This window comes from Schistocerca gregaria, chromosome X (genome assembly GCF_023897955.1).
Source record: "Schistocerca gregaria isolate iqSchGreg1 chromosome X, iqSchGreg1.2, whole genome shotgun sequence".
Lineage (NCBI taxonomy): Eukaryota > Metazoa > Arthropoda > Insecta > Orthoptera > Acrididae > Schistocerca > Schistocerca gregaria.
Genome location: NC_064931.1, coordinates 807,675,092 through 807,696,803, shown reverse-complemented (window position 1 = coordinate 807,696,803; position 21,712 = coordinate 807,675,092). Strand labels below are relative to the sequence as shown.

The 21,712-nt window shown below is 36.3% G+C and overlaps 1 protein-coding gene across 1 annotated transcript in view; it reads right to left on the bottom strand.

Moving 5' to 3' along the window:
* Positions 1-18,738, bottom strand: part of LOC126299438 (carnosine N-methyltransferase-like) — a 686,336-nt gene extending 667,598 nt beyond the window's left edge. The window contains exon 1 of the mRNA XM_049991346.1: positions 18,015-18,738. The gene's annotated coding sequence lies outside the window, so the exon portion shown is untranslated. The remainder of the gene's footprint in view (positions 1-18,014) is intronic.
* Between the last annotated feature and the right edge of the window lie 2,974 nt (positions 18,739-21,712).

The window sequence follows — 21,712 nt, the reverse complement described above, 5'->3', positions numbered from 1 at the left end:
GTAGAGTACCCTCCGCCATGCACCGTACAGTGGCTTGCGGAGTGTCTATGTAGCTGTAAATGCATATGTACACAGTTATCACAGAGGAAGTGTTCAAGAGTGAACTGGATGGAACGGAGAAACTCAAACAGCATCCAGATCTGAAAAAAGGATTATAATGTTCCACAATGGGAATGAAAATGGGTTCATGCGAGATGCTGGCTTCTGTTTCAGTGGACAAAAAGGAGGTGCAAATTATTATTCCAAGATGAATGCCGGACACTATGAAGAGCGGTTTAAGGGCACTCTCAAAAATTTATCAAAAATATCTGCAGTTGTTATAAACCAGGCTCTGGACCACTCAATGATAAATCTACCATCACAAAATCAATCTGTAAAATGGAAGAAGAATTCTAATATTGAATGGATGGAAATCAATAATGTACACCTTCCATCTAATGCAACATCATATGAGGAATTTACTAAAGTAGGTGTACTGGAACACGCATGACCGCATTTCAGGTCACAAGAAAACCTTGCAGACAGTGTATTGCAGTCAGTGGACTGAAAATTAAACTTCTGTGGTTGCCTGTGGCACATCATGAATTTAATGTCACTGAACTTATTTGGGCCTTTGTCAAGAACAATGTAACAGAATTTTAAGATAAATGGTACTTTACAGTTGTATCACTCTGCTCAGGAAAGTGTTCCCCAAAATGTCTGGAGGAGTTCAGTGAGTCACTTGAATGAACTTACAAACATATGCACAAAGAGCCCATTGTCTTGACATAGCAATAGAACCATTGCTGAGCTAAGCAGAAAACTGCAACAGCAGCAGTGACTCTTAATACAGCAGTAAAAATGATTAAGGAAGGTTTTACTTCATTCATCATTCTTTCCTGCAAAATTTATTCGAGCTAATTGATTTTTCATTTACTATTAAAATGTATTGTACCTTTCATTGTTCATCTACTGACAGCTGCTTGTACATCAAGCGATGATTTGCAATTTCACATTTTATTGCCCTCTACCTGCAACAACTGAATGTGGCAATGCTGTATTTGTATACTAGTACTAAGTTGCCATCTTCCACTGATGAACAGGCATTTGTCTTACAAAACTGGCAGCATGCTGGTATGACAACTAAGTTCCACCACACGAATTGTAGTTATTAATGTAATTGCTTTACAAACTATTAAGATAGGAAGTATTCATTACTGATGACATATGACATAATCAACAAAGTTTCAAGCTTTACACCTGTGCTTTCTCCACTACAGTGACTGCAACAGTATTCTCCCGCCTGCAAACAGCAAAAGATTGTATATTTAAAAAGGACAATGAAAATTTTTCTCCTATGTATGGTCCGGTTCATATGACACCTCAAAGTTGGCTCTCACCAAATAATGATCAAAAAAGCGTGATTTCTCATAATATTACAACATATGTCATCCTTTTTTCAACTAAAATGTAACATTCACACATAAAATAAATGTAGACATTGCCACAATTCTGGCAAGGTACAACATATCAATGTCTGCCACGAAATGTAACCAGAATATGAGACCAAAGTCAGGGGTCAATCATTATGGAATGGATAATATGTGAAGTAGAGTGTGCAGAGGAAATACAACAAGTGAATCTGCAGCAACAACAGTTAAACAATGGTGTAACAGAGAAGTACTCACTCCTACAAAGTTAAGAAAGTGAGTGAATGAAAGTAAGGGAACAGTGAGAAAGGCTGTTATGAGCATTCATACATGCTTTTGAATAAAATAAGTTTCTTGAAGAACGAGGATGACTCCTCAGAATCCATTAAATTCAGAAGCTTTGTAAGGATGCAAAGACAACCATTCAATGCACAAGTATGTCAAGTACAAACAAGTGTAGCAGTATTATCTCTAAAATAGAAAGAAGAACCATGATACAAAGTAACCCACAACTACATTATTGTCTAGTTTAATTAAACTCCATTAAAATACCTTCCCAATTTGTTCAATAGTATTCAGAATGAGATTTTCACTCTGCAGCGGAGTGTGCGCTGATATGAAACTTCCTGGCAGATTAAAACTGTGTGCCCGACCGAGACTCGAACTCGGGACCTTTGCCTTTCGCGGGCAAGTGCTCTACCATCTGAGCTACCGAAGCACGACTCACGCCCGGCACTCACAGCTTTACTTCTGCCAGTATCCGTCTCCTACCTTCCAAACTTTACAGAAGCTCTCCTGCGAACCTTGCAGAACTAGCACTCCTGAAAGAAAGGATATTGCGGAGACATGGCTTAGCCACAGCCTGGGGGATGTTTCCAGAATGAGGATTATCTCAAGATTTTGGGAAAAATCAATAGATAACTGAAGAGTATGACAAATAAATTTCTGAGCACATTTTTAAATTTCTTTTGTATACTTTTAACTGAAATGAAATATCTTAAAAAATGAAAGAGGAACTGAAATTCTTTCACTTAACTGTTATAAGATGACGTCGGCTCCAAATTAGAGACATCACATTCAATTTCTCATTTATATGCCTATCCACTGCTTGATGCCTCCATTTCACAGACGTTGGTTGTCTTCAGCTGTTCCATTATTTATTTTTCACAGGTGATTTTCTATTATTGTATAGGTCGAAATATAAAATATTATAATCCAAAATGGACACTGTAATAATGGTACACTCATCCTCCTTTGTACAGCAGAAGTCTATGTTCATTTAGTTGCAGCTGCTTTATTTACTCTTAAAACCCACAAATCTCAATTTACACTCTGAGTGACACACACAAATCACTCAAGTTGACCACTACAGTAACCTCAAATTTTTTGTCATGAATTTCTGATATAAAATTTTCTTGCATTTGAGGAACATTATATTATTACTTGAGGGTGTGAAGACAGTGAATGTGCCTACTACACTGTCACTGCCTGGCTTACTACAGTCAAGCGAGAAAGGATTTGCCTACGAAAATGCGAGATGTTGTGTATCTCCTCCTATCCCACCAGACTGGGCATCTTGAGCATAGTACCACCATTCTCCTCTGACGGAAAAATTTTGGTTATTTTCCATCTCCAAACTCTACTAATATTACAGTCGGTTTCTCTGTTAAAAGTGGCAGTACCCAAGCACATTGTATTGTTCCCTTTAACATACTCTCAAAAAGACTAAGACTCGCATGGCTCTCAGCATCTTCAAAAATGATTTATTAGCTTTGTATGGCTGTGTTCTCCTCCCATTGTCTTTTTAAGACATTTCTTTATTTTTGTAACCCATTCCAAGAACAATGTACACTGCTCGCACTATAAAATTTTTGCAGCATTTGCACATAAAATAGTAAGTATTGCATCATCTTGCACTGCAAACAAGGAACTTATTTAGCTTTTTGTGGTGATCTGAAAACTAGTCTCATAATATATTTTCCTAGTATATAACCTTTCACACCAAAGATAGCTCTGCAGAATGGAGGACTGTTGCAGATCTACTTTTTATCAATTAGCCAAACAGGTTTGTACCTTTACTTACAAGTAAGTGCATATCACATTTGGTGTGGCTTACAGGCATTCTTCTGAACAAATATTTTAATTATGATTCTAGGCTGCTGTGATCTGAAATTGTCTGCCCTTTGTATATTAATGCCCTCAGGGTGGAATTATTCTGCACTTAATGGCACCACTGTAACTCCAGCCATACAATGACCTGATACACTTCCAGAAATGTGAAACATCAATTGCTATTTTGTGTAACTGAGAACGAAGCTTCTTGTGATTTAAAATTGATTACAATTACTGAAACACAATAAATGCATCTGGTTGGACATAAAAGTAGTAATAAATGGTATTCATTCTCTATAACGATATACTAGAAGCTGAAATCCTTATCTCATCCAGCACTGCAGAGGCAATAAAATTACCATGCTGTCCTCAATCTGAGAACTGGTTTGATTCAGCTCTCCATTCTACTCTACCCTGTGCAAACCTCTGCCACTTTAAATAACAACTAACTACACGTCATTCCCTTTGTACAGTCCTTCAATATAGTCCTTCTGCCTTTCAGCCTTCATTTATTTGTTTAGTACTTGTTTGTCATCTGAGACATTCTCTTTTCTTCAACAATAACCTCAATTTTCATATAGACAGCATCTATCTTTCCCAAAGTCAAGCAAGATTCTACAGCTTTGCATGTCTCCTCTAAGCATTCCTGGGTTGTCATTTTCTATTTTTTGTTTCATATCCACATACAACATCACACAATGGGATTTCTTGGCTCAATAAAAAAATCAAATATTATAAACCATTGTAATCCCTTTCATATCTTGTATTTTTGTATTTTCTCGTATCTCAATTAAATTCAGTTTCTCGTGTCTTATCCAAGGTTTGCTAGTGGCCCTTGCCTTTTTGCTACATTTCCCATTTCAGTCAATTGTTACCTAATGCCCCATTTGAAATACTCGACACCTGGATCTTTCAACTTACCCATATCCTAGCTCCTTTATTTCCTGCAATATCTTCAGTTTAAACCTGCAGTTCATAACCAGCAAGTCATGGTCAGTATCCACAGGTATTCCTGGAAATGTTTTGCAGTCTTAAATGTGTCTTATTATTGTAAATCTATCTGAGACTTTCAGGTTACTCCAGGTCTCTTTCATGTATACAACTTTTGTTCACGATTCTTAAACAAAGCATTTGCAGTGATTATATTTTGCTCTGCACAAAATTCTACCAGGGAATTTCACTCAATTCTTTCTCCAGTACAGATTTTCCTATTATTTTTCCTTCTCTTCCTTTTCCTTATATTGAATTCCAGTCTCACATTAAAATTAAATTTTCATCTCCATTAACAAACTGAGTAATTTCTTTTGTCTCACCATACTTTGTTTCCTTTTACCTGAGTATACTTCATTTCAATCTCTTCATCAACTGTCGAGCTACTAGTCTTGCACACTTGCATTACTCCTATTCGATTTTGTGTTGGTAATCCTGCACTCATCCAAAAAATAATTCTATTCCTCCTGCCTTAAAACTTTAGTAATTCCCGCTATATGTAACCTCAACCTATCCATTTCTCTTTTAGAATTCTCTAACCTACCTACTCAATTAAGGGATCTAACATTCCACGCTCCGACCTAGAGATTGCCACATTTGTTCCTTCTGAATACAACAACCTCATGAGCAATCTCCCACTCAGAGATATAACTGAAAAACTATTTTACCTCTGAAATATTTAACCCAAGGGGATGTCATCATTATTAAATAAAACAGCAGAGCCGTATATTCACTGAAAATATATGGTTGAAGTTTGCCTCCCTTTCAGCCACTCACAGTATCAACACCATGTTGCCAGCCAGATCAGTCAATCATCCACACTGGTGCCCTAGCAACTACTTACAAGATTGCCACTCCTCTTCAGGAAATATACATCAGTCAGAGCTCTCTACAGACACTGCTCTGAAGTGGTTGCACCTACTATACAGCTATCTGTATCACCGAGGCACACAAGCCATCCTACTGTGACAGCTTGTGGAGCAAACCTTACCATACACTCAGTAAAATGGAAAGACTTTAAGGCAGGGACAGCTATAACCCTAGTCACTGACAGACCTATCTGCTTCAATATTTTTATTTCATCTACATCTACATCCATACTCCGCAAGCCACCTGACGGTGTGTGCCATTGGATACTTTGAGTACCTCTATCGGTTCTCCCTTCTATTCCAGTCTTGTATTGTTCGTGGAAAGAAAGATTGTTGGTATGCCTCTGGTGTGGGCTCTAACCTGTCTGATTTTATCCGCATAGTCTCTTCGCGAGATATACGTAGGAGGGAGCAATATATTGCTTGTCTCCTCGGTGAAGGTATATTCTCGAAAACTTCAACAAAAGCCCATACAGAGTTGCTGAGAGTCTCTCTTGCAGAGTCTTCCACTGGAGTTTATCTATCACCTCCGTGATGCTTTCACGATTACTAAATGATTCTGTAACAAAGCGCGCTGCTCTCCGTTGGATCTTCTCTATCTCTTCTATGAACCCTATCTGAAACGGATCCCACACCAGTGAGCAGCATTCAAGCAGTGGGCAAACAAGTGTACTGTAACCTAGTTACTTTGTTTTCAGATTGCATTTCCTTAGGATTCTTCCAATGAATTTCAGTCTGGCATCACTGGCATTTCTTAACACCACCATCAAACACCAGCAATCTAATATGTCAACGAGTGGTTAGCTGCCTATATCAAACAACCACAACATTTTGTTAATGGTCCTAGATATTGACTTTTCCAGTATATTATGGTACAATAAGCAACACTTGATTCCTTTTATATTCCAAGACATGGAAGTGACTATGGTCTGTTTAATGAACTTTACACTTTTTCAAAAGGATTTGAAACATCTGCGATGGAGCAGTTTAATGATATGATATTCATCAAGGTTTTCAGTGAATTTTTTGAGAATAATAGCTGGGTAACCTTAAATTTGATAATTTTTGTTTTGATTTTACCATGACTGTTACTGATATTGAATGAAACATCATGTTTAGTGGCACATCTGTGAAATATAGAAAGGTCTGGATGGCACAATTCCTTATTCAATACTTTTACCCTTAATAAATAGGTGAAACACTGTAAGGTAAACATTTCATATTAAAACATACTTTTGTGAAGGCCTTAATTGCCTTCGTCTTAGAAACTATGCAAAAATTAAGTGTAATAATGTTTAATAAAGAACTGTGTGATCAAGACCTTTCTATAGTTCAAAGCTTTACCAAACCTGAAAGGTTGGCTGTCTTTACCACAGACGTGTTTCTCCATAAGCAATGGAATCAAGTTTATTGTCACCAGTTACAGTTTATTTACTTCCATGTACTTCCATGATGTGTTTCAGAGATTTAAACCTTCATTGTCAGGTGGATTTATGTGGATTAATATGACATATTTGTGTTGCGTTATGACTTTGGCACTATCTAGCAGAAGAAGACAAAAACAAAACACTATTCTAGCACACAGCTCATAGTTTGATGGTGATCTGTGGCTAAAAGTTTGAAGGAAAATATAAATGTAAATCATCACACTTTGTTAACAGTAGTGGAAGCAAAGATGGCATAAGTGCAAAGAACACATAACAAACAGAACACTATTTATGACCAAGTGTCTAAGGATTGTGAAGATCTACAGTTGCCAGTTCCATATGTGAATATAATTATAAGTGTAAACATGCCAATGGTCACCGATTACTTTCTGTCATGTTTAGATCAGTTTATATTTTGTACACATTTAAGTATGTAGGATGGCATGTTGGAAACATGAAGTGTAAAGAACAAATAAAATAATTATGTTGCCAACATTGGCATAAATTATACCAGTACACATAACAATTTACTTCTCATTGCTATGTTACATTAATGTGTGTGTGTGTGTGTGTGTGTGTGTGTGTGTGTGTGTGTGTGTGTGTGTGTGTGAGAGAGAGAGAGAGAGAGAGAGAGAGAGAGAGAGAGAGAGAGAGAGAGAGAGAGAGAGAGAGCACAGTTTTACGGCAGAGCGGTAGGTTATTAAGATTACATCTATAACATGCTATATGTAAGCAATGGCCAACAGAGTGCACAGGTTTCATTATGACAGATGTGTTGGAATTTAAGCTTCTATCTATCAGATGATATGGTCAATACATAGCTTTATAACACAGAGTTACTGTTGGGAATGTTGTTTCATCAACTAGAATCTATTGTGCAAAAAACGAAAACCACACATAAGGGAAAACTAGACAATCTTGTCAAACAACAGTTACATCCCAAAGTGAATGAAAACAGCTGAAAGAAACACAGATCCATCACCCCTGACCTCAACAACACTGAGATAATAATCACTGCAGAAGCAGAGGTACCGCCCAGCAAAGAATTAAAACACAATAGTAAAGCTCCATTGCACCAAAGACTCGAGATAACCTCATCACCAGGCTCACACAGATTTTAGCTATTGCCCTTGACAAGCAAAATGACAGAATAGCAACATGTCACAAAATTAAGGAGGAGGAGGTCATAAAACCACCTCATGCACACAAGAAAGGAGAAGCAGCCCTCATATGTAGTATAAAATATAAATACAAATAATGCAATAACTGTAAAAGCTGACAAAAGTAAAGCACGTGTAATCATGAATAGATCAACATACATAGAGAAAACTTTTAACTTTTCCAATGATGTAATAGAAATACCTAAGACTCCAACAGTCAGAATCCAAAAGGAGATTACATACATTTCAAATAACATAAATTTCCTACTCACCATTCAAAAAGCTACAAACACTGTGGCAACGAACCCACAAGCACCCGCCCTCAGGTCACAACAAAAAATCCATAAAAATGGAATCCCAATGACCACAGCTAAAGAGAACTATACAACAGTAGAACATTCAAATTCAACAAAAAGTTCTTCAAAATTTTTTAAGTAATGTACATATTGAATAATAACAGAAAACTTAGAAAAACAACTGAGTTTACAAATGTCAAAAATGCAAAAATTCCAGATGGAGAAACACTTGCCTTGTTTGACACAAAAAAATTATTCCCTCTGTACCAATAGATCCAACACTACAGATCATTCATGCCAATCAACAAGAAAAAAAAAATAATAAAACTCATTTCTACACACATTACTAAACTGATGTACCTACATACACTCACTCAGTATTTCAAATTCAACAAAAAGCTCTAAATGGCCTGGCAATGGGATGAAACCTCTCTCTGTGTCACAAAAGATATCAGCGAGTTAAACCAATTGTTCAAAAGCTTCTATGAAAATATGAACTTCACAATTGCATACCAAGTAGGTGACACCACCACCTTCTACAGCCAAGATCAAATTCAAGAAAAACATGGGAGCATATCTCATATCAGCACGAGCCATTCACCTCCATTAAACTAAACACCATGTTAATAACGGGAAGTATCAGCATTTTACATATCCAGCCTAAAGGCAAAAAAACTAGACAGCCTTGAAATGCTCCAAAAATCAACAACCTGAGCCCATCCTAAATGATTAAAAAATGCCTGCCACCTCCTTCATATTCACAAATAATTAGTGAGTTAGTTTGCCGCTTTGCCACTGTTAGCAAAATAATTATTTCATATGTTCTTTATACTTAATGTTCCTAATATGCCATCCTGAGTTCTCAAATGTATAGAAAGAAGTAATTGATGTAAACACGAGATAAAAGAATTTATGAACACTGGAGATTTTTATATTTTATATTTCCGTTCATCTATGCAATCTAAGATCTTCACAGTACATTGATATGTTCCAAAATAGAGTTTTGTTTGTTATATGTTCTTTGAACTTATTAGGTTCTATATTCCATCTTCACTTTCTTTGATGTTTATGAAGTGTGATCATTCTTGTGATGGAACGTGAAAGAAAAAGGTGTTGTGCCCCTGCATGTATTTTTACTTTTACATTCAAATTTATCTTCATGCTTTCAGCCAAAAACATTCATAAAACTGTAAGCCGTTTATTGGAATAGATTTTTATTTTTTATCTTCTTCTACTCAAAAGTAATACAGGTTACTCCAAAGATGTAACATGAGACATGGTAATCTACATAAATCCACCTCACAATGCAGCTTTAAATTTCTAAAACATAATGTGGAAATAAACTGAGACTGATAACAATAAACTTGTTATTTCATTTTGTAGCTAAGTAATTTTCTAAGTAGAAGGGTTGAGGCAGGTGGCACAGCCTGCTCTCCTCTGGTGAGGGTGTAAATGTCACTTAACATGACTCAACAAGATAACTAGAAACTGAATTGGGACAGGAACTCTGTCCTGTCATGGAAGCTATTAAGAAGAATCTGGAGAAGGTGTCTGCTGAGATATTACTGGCACTGCAAAACACAATGTGGAAAAGTGCTTCCATAGTTGTGTGTATTGAGTCTACAGATCTACAAGAATTCAAAAATATGTAAAACAAATGACATCATACAGCAACAATTGACATTTTTAGTCACCCTCTATATTACTTTATATGCACTGTCATTTGATAATGTGAACACACTTCTTTAGCTTGCTGCAAATAATACAATATGCTGTTGTAATTTACAGGAGGTCTTTACTTCACTGGTACAGTTATCCTCCTTTGCCATCACACAAATGAAAATTTAAAGTCATTGTGGTCTAAAACATTGACTTTCTGTTCAGAGGGACCAAAGCTTTTACTCAATTTGTCACAATAATCTGTGATCTCTTATTTATTAAATAAAACAGAATGTAACATCATTTTCAACAAACGTTACTTAATCCTTAGGCAGAAGTGGTGATCTGCAAATGTATAAGACATGTCCCATGAATCCTCATACTCCAGCTGCAAGGAATCCCTTACTGCTTATTTCTGTATGATCAGCATTCCCAGAAGAATGGCTTACCTGTGTTCTAATATCCAAAGTGAGAGAGCTCAATCTCATGTGGTGACCTGCATGTCCTCTGTCATGGTTCCTCTCCTGGGGCTGCTGTAAGTGGGAGTGTCTCATGGGAAAGGAACCATCCTGGCATCTGACTTGTGCAATTTTAGTGAAATTATGGAAAAGCTAAACCTGGATGGCTGGATTGGGATTTGAACCAATGCTCTTCCAAATGCTAGTTGAGCATCTTACCACTGTGGAATCTAGCTTGACAGGAATATAATTTACAATTTCAACTCTGATTCCCAGAAGTGATGTATTTTGTCTGTGGAAAATTTCTTCACGCATTTTGAACCAGAATACAGCACTTCATGTTCTCTCCTTGCAGGAACTGCAGAGTCCAGATGAGAACTATTTTCACATACTGTATTCTGCTAGTGCACGTCACAGTTTAAACTGGCATCTTGTCACTATTAAGTGTCTCTTCAGATGCTACAGATGCCAATTCCACTCGATATTTGCACATTTCTACAGTTGTGTTATCATTAAGTATGACATGCTTACATCCACTATCACAAATGGAAAGGACTAAACCGTACACCAAGTCTGCCAGTGATCCAGACATACATTTTCTGAGTGATTACTAAGATATCTCAAGATTGGTCCTATCACATCACCACAGGATTTCTATAATTTACTGCTCACATAAGTTACATATGCCAGTGGTTTCATCACTGTTTGCCTCAATAAGTAATAGTGTACATCAAAAAGTACACTGCCAATGATAAATATTATGCACAGGCAAGAGATAACAACTAGGTGGAATCTGCAAAATTATTGGATGTTCATATTTAAATTTGAAAACAAAAATAAAATAAAGTGTCTGAAGCTTCTCAAACATTTCAGTTCAGTCACTTTTGTATTTTGTGTTAACCTTCGAAGAGAGAAAAATTCACAAAGCAAACATACTTTGCACATTTTCATTCAATTATTTCCAATGCAATTATATTCTGCATAACTCACATTTAAGAATCATTTCATTGTGTAAATGCACGCAGAAAAATGTGCAACTCTCAATACGATAGTCTGCTAGTTTTAGTGAAAAATCATTCTGAGTATTACCATGGCATAAGTTTGACAGATATAACAAATACTGGTCTGGAAGTGTTGAAACTTTCAATTACGAAAGCAAGACACTTCTTACAAGTGTTATGTATTTTAACTACAGTACTGCAATATATATTACACATTTTCCCTTAAAAAAAAAAATCCATTATGGTTGATATGAAATGGTGACAGGCATAAAGACAAACTATAGTACAATTCAAATTACTTGTTAGTTGAAACTTCACACCTTGGTACTTAGTTTCTCCACACGGAGCTTGCAATGTGACACAATAGCTGCAACTGCCAATGCAACAGACTTTCAGTTGACTTGCAGTGTATGTATACAACCATTTACCAGGCAGTGCTGGATCCTCTTTTTAATTGCTACCAGCTATAGCATGCAAAAATGAGTCCACCCCTTGTACGAGTTTTCACAAGGAAGGAGCTGACAGCCAGTTTGGCAACATACAGTGCCAAGTAATTTTAATCAGATTGCAAAACAAAAAATACAGGCATTATTTTCCTTTATAAATGCCAGTTATGTGAGCCACAATTCACCTCAAATAGTCAAAGCTGTCACACCTACCCATATAGCCAATGTATGTGTGTGGCCTGTACATGTATGAGAAATTTATTTTAAGGGAAGAATAACCATAATAATAGTAGTAATAATAATAATAATAATAATAATAATAATAAAATAATAATAATAATAATGTGGTAATATGTATAAAAATTGCAATTTCCTTTTCTGTGGCTAATATGTCATAATTGTGTGTGATCAGTGCTAAAGCAAAATTACCTTTTCTAAAATCCACACTGTAATTAACTGTATGTAGTGTATGTTAGAAATACATAAAAAATAGGTAAGATACTCTTGCAAAGACTGAATGAGGCAAACTGAAAAAAAAACTACTGATACAACTCAAACTTTAAGTGAGGATGGAGTGTGCTGTGATGAATGGATGTAGTGAAACACATGGACCAGTCACAATTCCTCATGTTAATTAAAATTTTCTTCACTTTCCTATTTATATAAAATTTCAGGCAAGCAGCAAAGGAAAATACAATAGGAGGCTGAAAAAGTTTATATTCTAAAGAGGAGTTTTTATTTAGAAACTTGTTTTGTATGAAGTTTAAGAGAATTACATAGTTTCTTCTGCTAATAACCTAAATATTTTTACTATTACACAAATTCAGTACATGAGCATCATGTAGCCACTTCTTTAACCTGTCAACTGACCAATGCCTTGTTATAATTAAATATCATACAAACATTCTCTGGAACACGTAAATAACTAGCTAAATGCAGTACACATTGTTTAATTTGTCCTTATGTTATTTTCCACTGTTATGTAGAATTCACTGGTGGTGATGACTGAAGATTTCAGTCTGTTAACACCTGTGTCGCTCAGAGGGAACTGACTCCTACTTGCTTCAGAGTTTTATTAACATTTAAACAACAGCAACCTGAAACAAACTATTGCCAGCGTTTTTGAAATAGTGGGTCATGCAAAACATAATTATGTTTCTGAGTACACTGATAAATGATTTTACAGTTACATAATACACAAATTCATATGTATTTCCACCTACAGAAACTCCAGAAATAGTTGCTTTAACTTTAATATATGAGATGCAGGAAGTTAGTTCGTCAGTAAATTATGAGGAAGCAGCCTACCATACAATTACCTTTGGTATTAAGAATAAAAGTTATATAATGGAAATTATCCCCTCCTACCCCTTTCAAGTTGACTAACATCAAATCCTGCAGCAATAAAATTAAACAAACAAACAAACAAAAAATCTCAATGAACATATATGGTTCAGTTCCAGTGGGCAGGGTGTAACATGATCACAAAACTACATCCACATTCCGTAAATCTCTGAAGTGCATAGTGGAAAGTACTTCGCATTGTACTAGCTATTACGATTTCTTTCCATTCCATTTAAGTACGGAGTGCAGAAGAACAGATTGCTTAAACATCCCTACATTTGCTGTAACTTGTCTCATGTTGTTATTGAGGCAGGAGTCATTTGTAGGAGGTTGTAGTATATTCCTTGATTAGTCACTGCCGACCGCAGTGGCCGAGCGGTTCTACGCAACTGCTATGGTCGCAGATTTGAATCCTGCCTCGGGCATGGATGTGTGTGATGTCCTTAGGTTAGTTAGGTCTAAGTAGTTCTAAGTTCTAGGGGACTGATGACCTAAGATGTTAAGTCCCATAGTGCTCAGAGCCATATGAACCATTTGATTAATCACTTAAAAGCTGGCTCTTGAGACTTTGTAAGTAGCTTTCATAGAATAGTTTGTGCCTATTGCAGTTCAGTTTTTTCAGCATCTCCGTGATGCTCTCCAGTGGGTCAAACAAACATGGGGCCATTTGTGGTGGACTTCTTTGCATACGTTCAATATCTCCCGTTAGGCCTATCTAGTATGCGTCGCACACATTTGAGCAATATTTGAGAATAGTCTGTACCAGTGTTATGTGATTGTGTTTATTTGTGTTAAAAGATAAAGAGCTGCACTATTTACTGCCACTCTTAGTTGCATGAGAAACTTGACAGCTTTCCAAAATGCGTCTACAAATAGGTTGGGCCAACCGTATAAAGCAAAACATGTTTGGAAACTGAAAAAAGATCTCAGGAGGATTGTGTTGCTTATTAGAAGGTGCTCTTTCTACACCATTTTTAATTTTAATTTGATTTTCCAATACTATGCTCCATTTTGTGGAAGCACAGTTGTGTTTGCAGGTTGCAGTATCCATTTGCATTGGTGACTGATCTTTTAAATTTATTTTTTATGGTTTGCCTGCTTCTGAAGCCTGTGAGCTATGTGGTTTCTTTTCCCATCCAAATTTTGAGATCTTATTCCAACTGAGTCTTAGGTGAGAACATGGTTGTGATCAAATTTCATTAATGACAGAAATGAATCTCTTTGAAGAGCATTTATCATGAGGTAAGGGAAGAGAAAAATGACTGTGTGGTGTATTTCAGAATATATGTAACTCCATTCCATGTTGTACTATGTACCGAAGCTGTAAATCAGTATTATTTGTGTATGAATGCGAAGTGTGTGTAGTAATCATAATAGTTCTGATGAAAATGAGCTGAAGGTAATTCAGACATTTGTGAAAATGGCATTACAAAAATAATGGCTACAATTCTGAAGTGTTTCAAGTAAATAACACTGAAGCAAAAAAACTTTGGAAACACCCACTATTATATCCAAGGACAATTGTTGACTATATTATTGCTCCACCTCTTACAATAAACTAGTTCACATAAACCATTGCCATATGTTATTAGAAGAGTAAAAACTATTTAATCAATTTTATTATTGCTTTTATGTCCAACCAGCTGAGTTTATTGTATTCCACTAGCTGCAGTCAGTTTCGAAGCACAAAAGGCTTCATCCTAATGTACACAGCAGAGCAATAGATGTATTACACTTCCACAAGTGTACTGACAACATAAGAAAGTAACTATAGGCCACCATAACTCCAACCCAGTTTCTATATTCAACAGCGTGTAATACACATTGTTTGTGGCAGGAATTCAAAAATGTCCTGCAAGAGCCTGTTCAAAGAACTGGGCATACTAACTACTGTTTAATTGAATTTCCTCCACATAATTTACCTCTCTTCTGAAGCAAAAGTTCAGTTCACAGAATCAATACTAAAAATGAGAAAACCTTCATAAAGACTTAGAGGCACTCACTTTGGTTCAGAATTATGTTAATTATGTGGGAGCATACATTTTCAATGACTCGCTGGCAACCATGAACATTTTTGCTGCTAATGACATATGATTTTAAGTGGAACTTAAAAAATTTGTTGGTGGTGAAATCCTCCCAGTCCTATATTTATGTTGACATGGCATCCACTGTGGTACAATTACTTAGGATATTTCAACCTTCTAAGCTGTGTACATTTTCTGCCTGCATGTAGTGTAATCAAAAGGTCAAATATGACATCGTGGCATAAAGTGTTTACACATCATGTACCTGAGGTAGGATATGGGAACCAGTCTGGTATTTACATATGTGGATGTGGGAAACTGCCTAAATACATCCCTTAATGATCCGTAGTGGCCAGATCTGTAATCATAATCACGAGCTACCTGCGTAAAAAACAAAAGTAATCAATTTGTGTCTTTAGCTGAGAAAGTCACTACATTCAGATGTGTTCATTGAGTACTGTATACTATCAACTGTTTGGCTACAAGCAATGGAAACAAACTGCCAGTAACAGTACGCAGTACAAGGGCCGCCAACACTGCAAGTACTCTTCAACCAAAGAATCCAATGAATTCAAGTCAGGGGATCTGGGAGGCTAAGCTTTCAAAGAACTTCAAATATACACTTGTTATGACAACACTTTTTCCAAATACTTAGGCACTCAGAATTATGATAAATCAAAACAGGGGCAGTTTATCACTCTTTAATTTACACGTCACTTGACACTTGAGGTGTTTCGAAAGAAAGCTGGCCATACACATTAACAGTTTTGTGAAATTGGCATGAAAGCACCTGTGCACAGATCGTACCAAAGAAGCAGAAACATCTGGGTAAAGTTAACTGTTAACGGCAATTTCAAATTTGTAACCTCTTTGTGTCTATCTCCTCATGAGATGAACCGATGAAGTTGCTGAAAAAAATATGGAAAAGGGGGCAAGGGGAGTAGTATGAATATGATGAGCACTACACACTACTGGCGGTGGTTTCCAAAAGTTAATAATCCACTATTTCAGCTAGCCAAGGTTCACATTATATATTTTGTTGCCTTTAAGATAATTATAAATCTTCCGTCACACATTAATCTGTGCATTGAAACCTTGACTTTGGGCTACACTACAGATCAGTATGTCACCAAAGCCTACTTTTCAATGGAGGGGAGGAGGGGTCCAATATCACAATCTAGTCACTGTAATTGAGTTTCAAATGATTATATCTGGGCGTATAGCAATTACTGCAGAGGAAAATAAAACTTCCATAAATATATAGTTAGTATTAGTTACTTTTTAGCATTTTTAAGTAGCGAGCTATACCTGTTTTTGATGATCTTCTTGGGAAGCATCAGAAGTCTAATGTTGTTGGTTGAATTTTCCCAGAAGGTTATACTATACCCAATAACCAATTCAAAGTGTCTGAGACACATTTTTGCTTCTGTGGGACACATCAGATAAACCACACATTGCAAAGTTTGACTATTTAAATTGTTTGCTATGACATCTACTTGTGCCTTCCAATTAAAAATATGTGTCTAGACTTGGTCCCAAAAACTTAACATGGCTTACTTCTGTCATTTCCCAGCCATTCTGAGTTATTTTATTTTCAACTGTTTCTGGTATTTTAGCTCTGAACTGCATCACGTGGGTCTTTGTTACATTCATTTTCAGTCCACTTTGATTAAACCAAGATTCAAGGTCTTTTGATGTTTTGAATACTATATGGGATACTTTCTAGGACATTATATTCCATTAGGACTGAGGTGGGATCTGCAAACAAGACTGAATGCACATCATTATTTAATGGCAAGTTATATACAACAGAAACAGGTATTGACTCACTATTGAACCTTGGAGATAAAAAGTCTTCAAGCCTCAGAAGTAATTGCTTCCATTTGTGGTTACTCTATGTGTTCAATCTACCAAATATGACATCAACCACTGCAACTCACAGGCCCTGATACTATATCTTTGTATTTTGAAAACAAGTTATGTGTGATACATTAAAACAAAAGCTTTTGACAGGTCACAGAAAATTCATGTGACCATTTTACTTTATCTAATGAGGAGGTTATATTTATCAGTTAATTTGTCAATGTCATGTATAAAGCTTTTCCCTTTCTGGAAACCTACGTGATTTGTCAAGTATTACTGTTTTTATCAGAAACTGCTCCATTTGTTTGGTCACAACCTTTCCAATGACTTACAGAATACTGTGCAACAGACAAGTTTTCCTACATATTCTGGTAATAGCTTTTTGAAGATTGGCTTGATCTTATCATATTTCAAGACATTTAGAAAACATTCCTGTTCTAGAGACGTTAATTGTTGTAGTCAATGGGTAGGAAATAATATTACACACAGCATTGACAACAGTGATGGGCATTCCATCGGACCTGCCTGACAGCAGAAATGTCGAAATATTCGAATAACATCATGGAAAAAATAACTTTCATCAAGAAAGTTCCATTACACGGCAAAAAATAACAAATTCAGCTTCTACTCCTGCAATTTCTCAGATCTTGTACGAATGTCTATAATATAACCTAGGCTGACGTTGCTCACTGTTGTTGTAAATATATGAAAAGAACATTTAAAAAACGCATTGACCTGTAACATTTAAAGGCAGCAACTATTCTTCTGAAATGGACACGTTCTTCTTCATCGGTACTTACGTTCACTTCGGCCATGGTCCCTGTCACATTAACAACATAAACAATTTCAGTAAACTACGTTGGTTTTCAACTAAACAGAAACATGTCAGTTTTTCAGTAATTATTAGTTATTAGTACGATCCAAGAAAACTTCTGTTCATGTTAGGCGGTACAAACCCAACGAGTAGCTACACCATCTCCACTAACAACTAAAACTAATTCTAACGACGTTTTCAACTACTGCTTCATATTTACAAACACCACACAATGCCGCCCCTGCAGAAGCTATACTTCGGATTCGAAGCAGTCAAAGGGTCTAGTCGAAAACTCAAAGTTCATAAGAATGCATGTTGTTGGCGCAATCTTCAGGAGTCCTAGGGCTGGTTTGGTACAGCTCTCCATTTTATCCTGTCGTGTGCAAGCCTCTTCGTCTCCGAAGAACTACTGCAACCGACATCCTTTCGAACCGTCTTACTGTATTAATACAGTGATGTCGCTCTACAATTTTTATTTTAAACACTTCCCTCCAGTACTAAATTGGAGATCCCTTGATGTGGCCTGTCAGCAGATCTCCTCTTTTAGTCAAGTTATGCCACAAATTTCATTTCTCTCCATTTCTATTCAGTATCTTCTCATTAGTTAAATGGTTTGCTGGTCTAATCTTAAGCATTCTTCTATAGCATCACATTTCGAAAGTTTGATCATTGTTTGAAAATCGCTTTCCTCATAAACCAATCAGAAAGAACACTAAACTGCCATGTAAAAACCGATGGTTTACTATAACGATAAAAGTATCTTGTGAAAGGAAAAGATCTATTGGCAAGGTCAAGTAGGACCCTGCAGTAGTTACACACTATAAAAACTACTCTCAATTCTAAATAAGGCTATTACAAATCAAAGAACATACACATAATGTCAGAAATCAGTAACTTTGACACCAAACAAAACGGTGTATGGAATGTAGTGAAATGAGAGACAGGACAACCAACCACAGAACAAGATAATCTCATTAGGTGGTCATGTCGTAACTGTGTTAGTGATGAACGTGAAGATTTTCTCAACACAATAAATTCAAAAGACGAAGTTATCAAGTTACTGAATTCTGACATTGAGACCCCCAGAAAATAAATTGCCACCTTGAAGAAAGAAAACGCGAAGCTATTAAAAGAAAAACGACGATGGATCCGTGGAAACAGTGAACCAGTGGAGAAAATTGGCCAAAAAAAGTCAAACTCAAAGTGTTAAAAGTGATATGCAAACCGAAAAAGTTATGATAATGGCGAAAATCGTGTAGAAAGAAATGCAAAATGTCTCGAACCTAGAAATAAATACGAGTAGGTTGCAGCAACGTACAAAAACAAAGGAAGGAAGCATCAAAAACGTGACAAACAAAGGATCTGATGTGACTTCTTCATAACTGGTGATTCATAATTAAAAACGTTGCAGTGTCGAATACTAAAATTAGTGTCCGCCCATGGATAGGTATACATCAATTAAATAATCACCTCAAGAACATGCAGACAATTAAGCAAAAAGCATTCCTACTGGTAAATCACAATGAAAGCTACAAAGGTGTATTCGTCCACGTTCGGACGAACTCGCAACGAAACAACAGTGAAGAAGAGATTGTAAACGAAGCAAAAAATCTAATCCGGACGATGAAAATCGTGTAGCCAGCATCAAAGTTAATTATTAGTAGTATCCTACACAGAAGATCGGTAAGTGATAAATACATTGACAAGATAAAGAATCACACCAGAGAGCAGTGCAACAGACTTGGTGCAGTTCTCTTGGATTCGAATAAATTTATCAGTGATAAATGTGTAACACAAGATGGGCTGCATGTAAACAGGCTAGGATCGGCAAAATTTAGTACTATATATATTAATATTTGTAAGATCATACTTAGGAAGGGAAACTAGTATGCAGAGATGAGGTTGTAAAAGTTGATAACGAAGTTGAAACGAAAATACACAAACAGCGTTTCAAAACAGACGCCATTAGGAATATCCAAAAAAGTAACAATACGTTGGTAATGCACTTGAACATAAATGGGTTAACTTCAAACTAAACAAATGGCAAAGAAACAAAACTTAACAACTTGCCAATTATTTTGTCAGAAATACCAAGTATCAAGGTTGTATGCTAGAATGAACACTGGTTTGCAAAGATATATCAAAATCTTAAATAACCTTGATAATTTTTGTGTTGCCAGCAGCATTTGTAGGAGTAATTTAACATGAGGAGGATGGTGCATACTTGTGGAAAGATCAATGGAATATGTGCAAGATTCGATTTCAATTCCTTAATGAACAATGTGTATTTGAAAGCTGCTGCGTAGAATTAGGGCATAATATTGTAATTTTATCTGTGTATAGAACTCCATTCCCAGGAGAAGCGAAACATTTTTTGTCGAAATTCCAGTGTCTATTGCAAATTCAAAAAGAAACTAAGAAAAGAGTCTTAATAACTGCTGATTTCAACATAGATCTAGCCACTGAAGCGAATAACTCAATAAAATTCATTGATATGACTTAGATATCGGATTTCAGCCCAAATTTCACTGATTTGACTCAAGTAAACGAAATGTCTGTAACATTCATATAATATTTTAACCAATTACATGTATAATGAGACAAATAAGTTTTGTTTAGATTTAGGACTTTCTGATCATGGTGCTCTGTTTATCTAATTACCTAAAACAATACAACTTTACTAAAAAACAAAATAAAGAAAAACCTACCCCAAACGCCAGTTGAGCTACGAACATGTGAACTTATTCTATCATAGATTAAGTAAGGTGGAGTGGGCTAGAGATCATAGTATTTCTTGCTCTGAAAATTTTACTACATTCTTGGAAAACTTCCTACTCATTTTAATGAAATTTTCCCCCTTATTGTACATCAGAGGGAACCAGTCACAATGCAGCAGCATGTGCACATAAGAACCGAATTATTTATTATTGCTAAGCCACCACCATGTTACTAGTGTGAGAGTGACATCATAGTGTATGTGTCACAAATGAACACATTCCACTATTGGTAGAAATAATGCTGTCATGACATATTAACGTCATAGCAAAATCAATAAGCGCTGCTGGTTTATCAATTTCCAACCAAAGATACTGTATGTATCTGAAATGCCACACTGCCATAGATAAACCAAAGCCACTGATACATTAATAGATTTTGTGATGTCATCGTTTATGTTTTAAAATGAGTTCATTTTTAGAAATAATAGTGACATCATAGCAAAATTCTGAGGTTTACCGATTTCCAATCAAGGATACTGTTTGTATAAGCATTATCAAACACTATGTGATCAAATGTATATGGACATCCCCCAAAAAATACGTTTCTCATATTAGGTGTATTGTGCTGCCACCTGCTGCCAAGTATTCCACATCAGCGACCTCTGTAGTTATTACACATCGCGAGAGAGCAGACTGGAGGGCTGCGCGGAACTTACGGACTTTGGACGTGGTCAGGCGATTTCGTCACTTGTGTCATACGCTATACACGAGATTTCGACACTCCTAAAAATTTCTAGGTCCACTGTTCCGATGCGATAGTGAAGTGGAAATTTTAAGATCATGTACAGCACAAAAGTATAGAGGCCGACCTCGTCTTTTGACTGATAGAGACCGCCAACAGTTGAAGAGGGTCGTAATGTTAATAGGCACACATCTATCCAGACCATCACACAGGAATTCGAAACTACATCACGATCCACTACAACTACTATGACAGTTACGTGGGAGGTGAGAAAACGTGGATTTCATGGTCGAGCGGCTGCTCATAAGCCACACATAACGCTGGTAAATGCCAAACGATGTGTAAGGAGCGTAAACATTGGACCATTGAACAGTGGAAAAA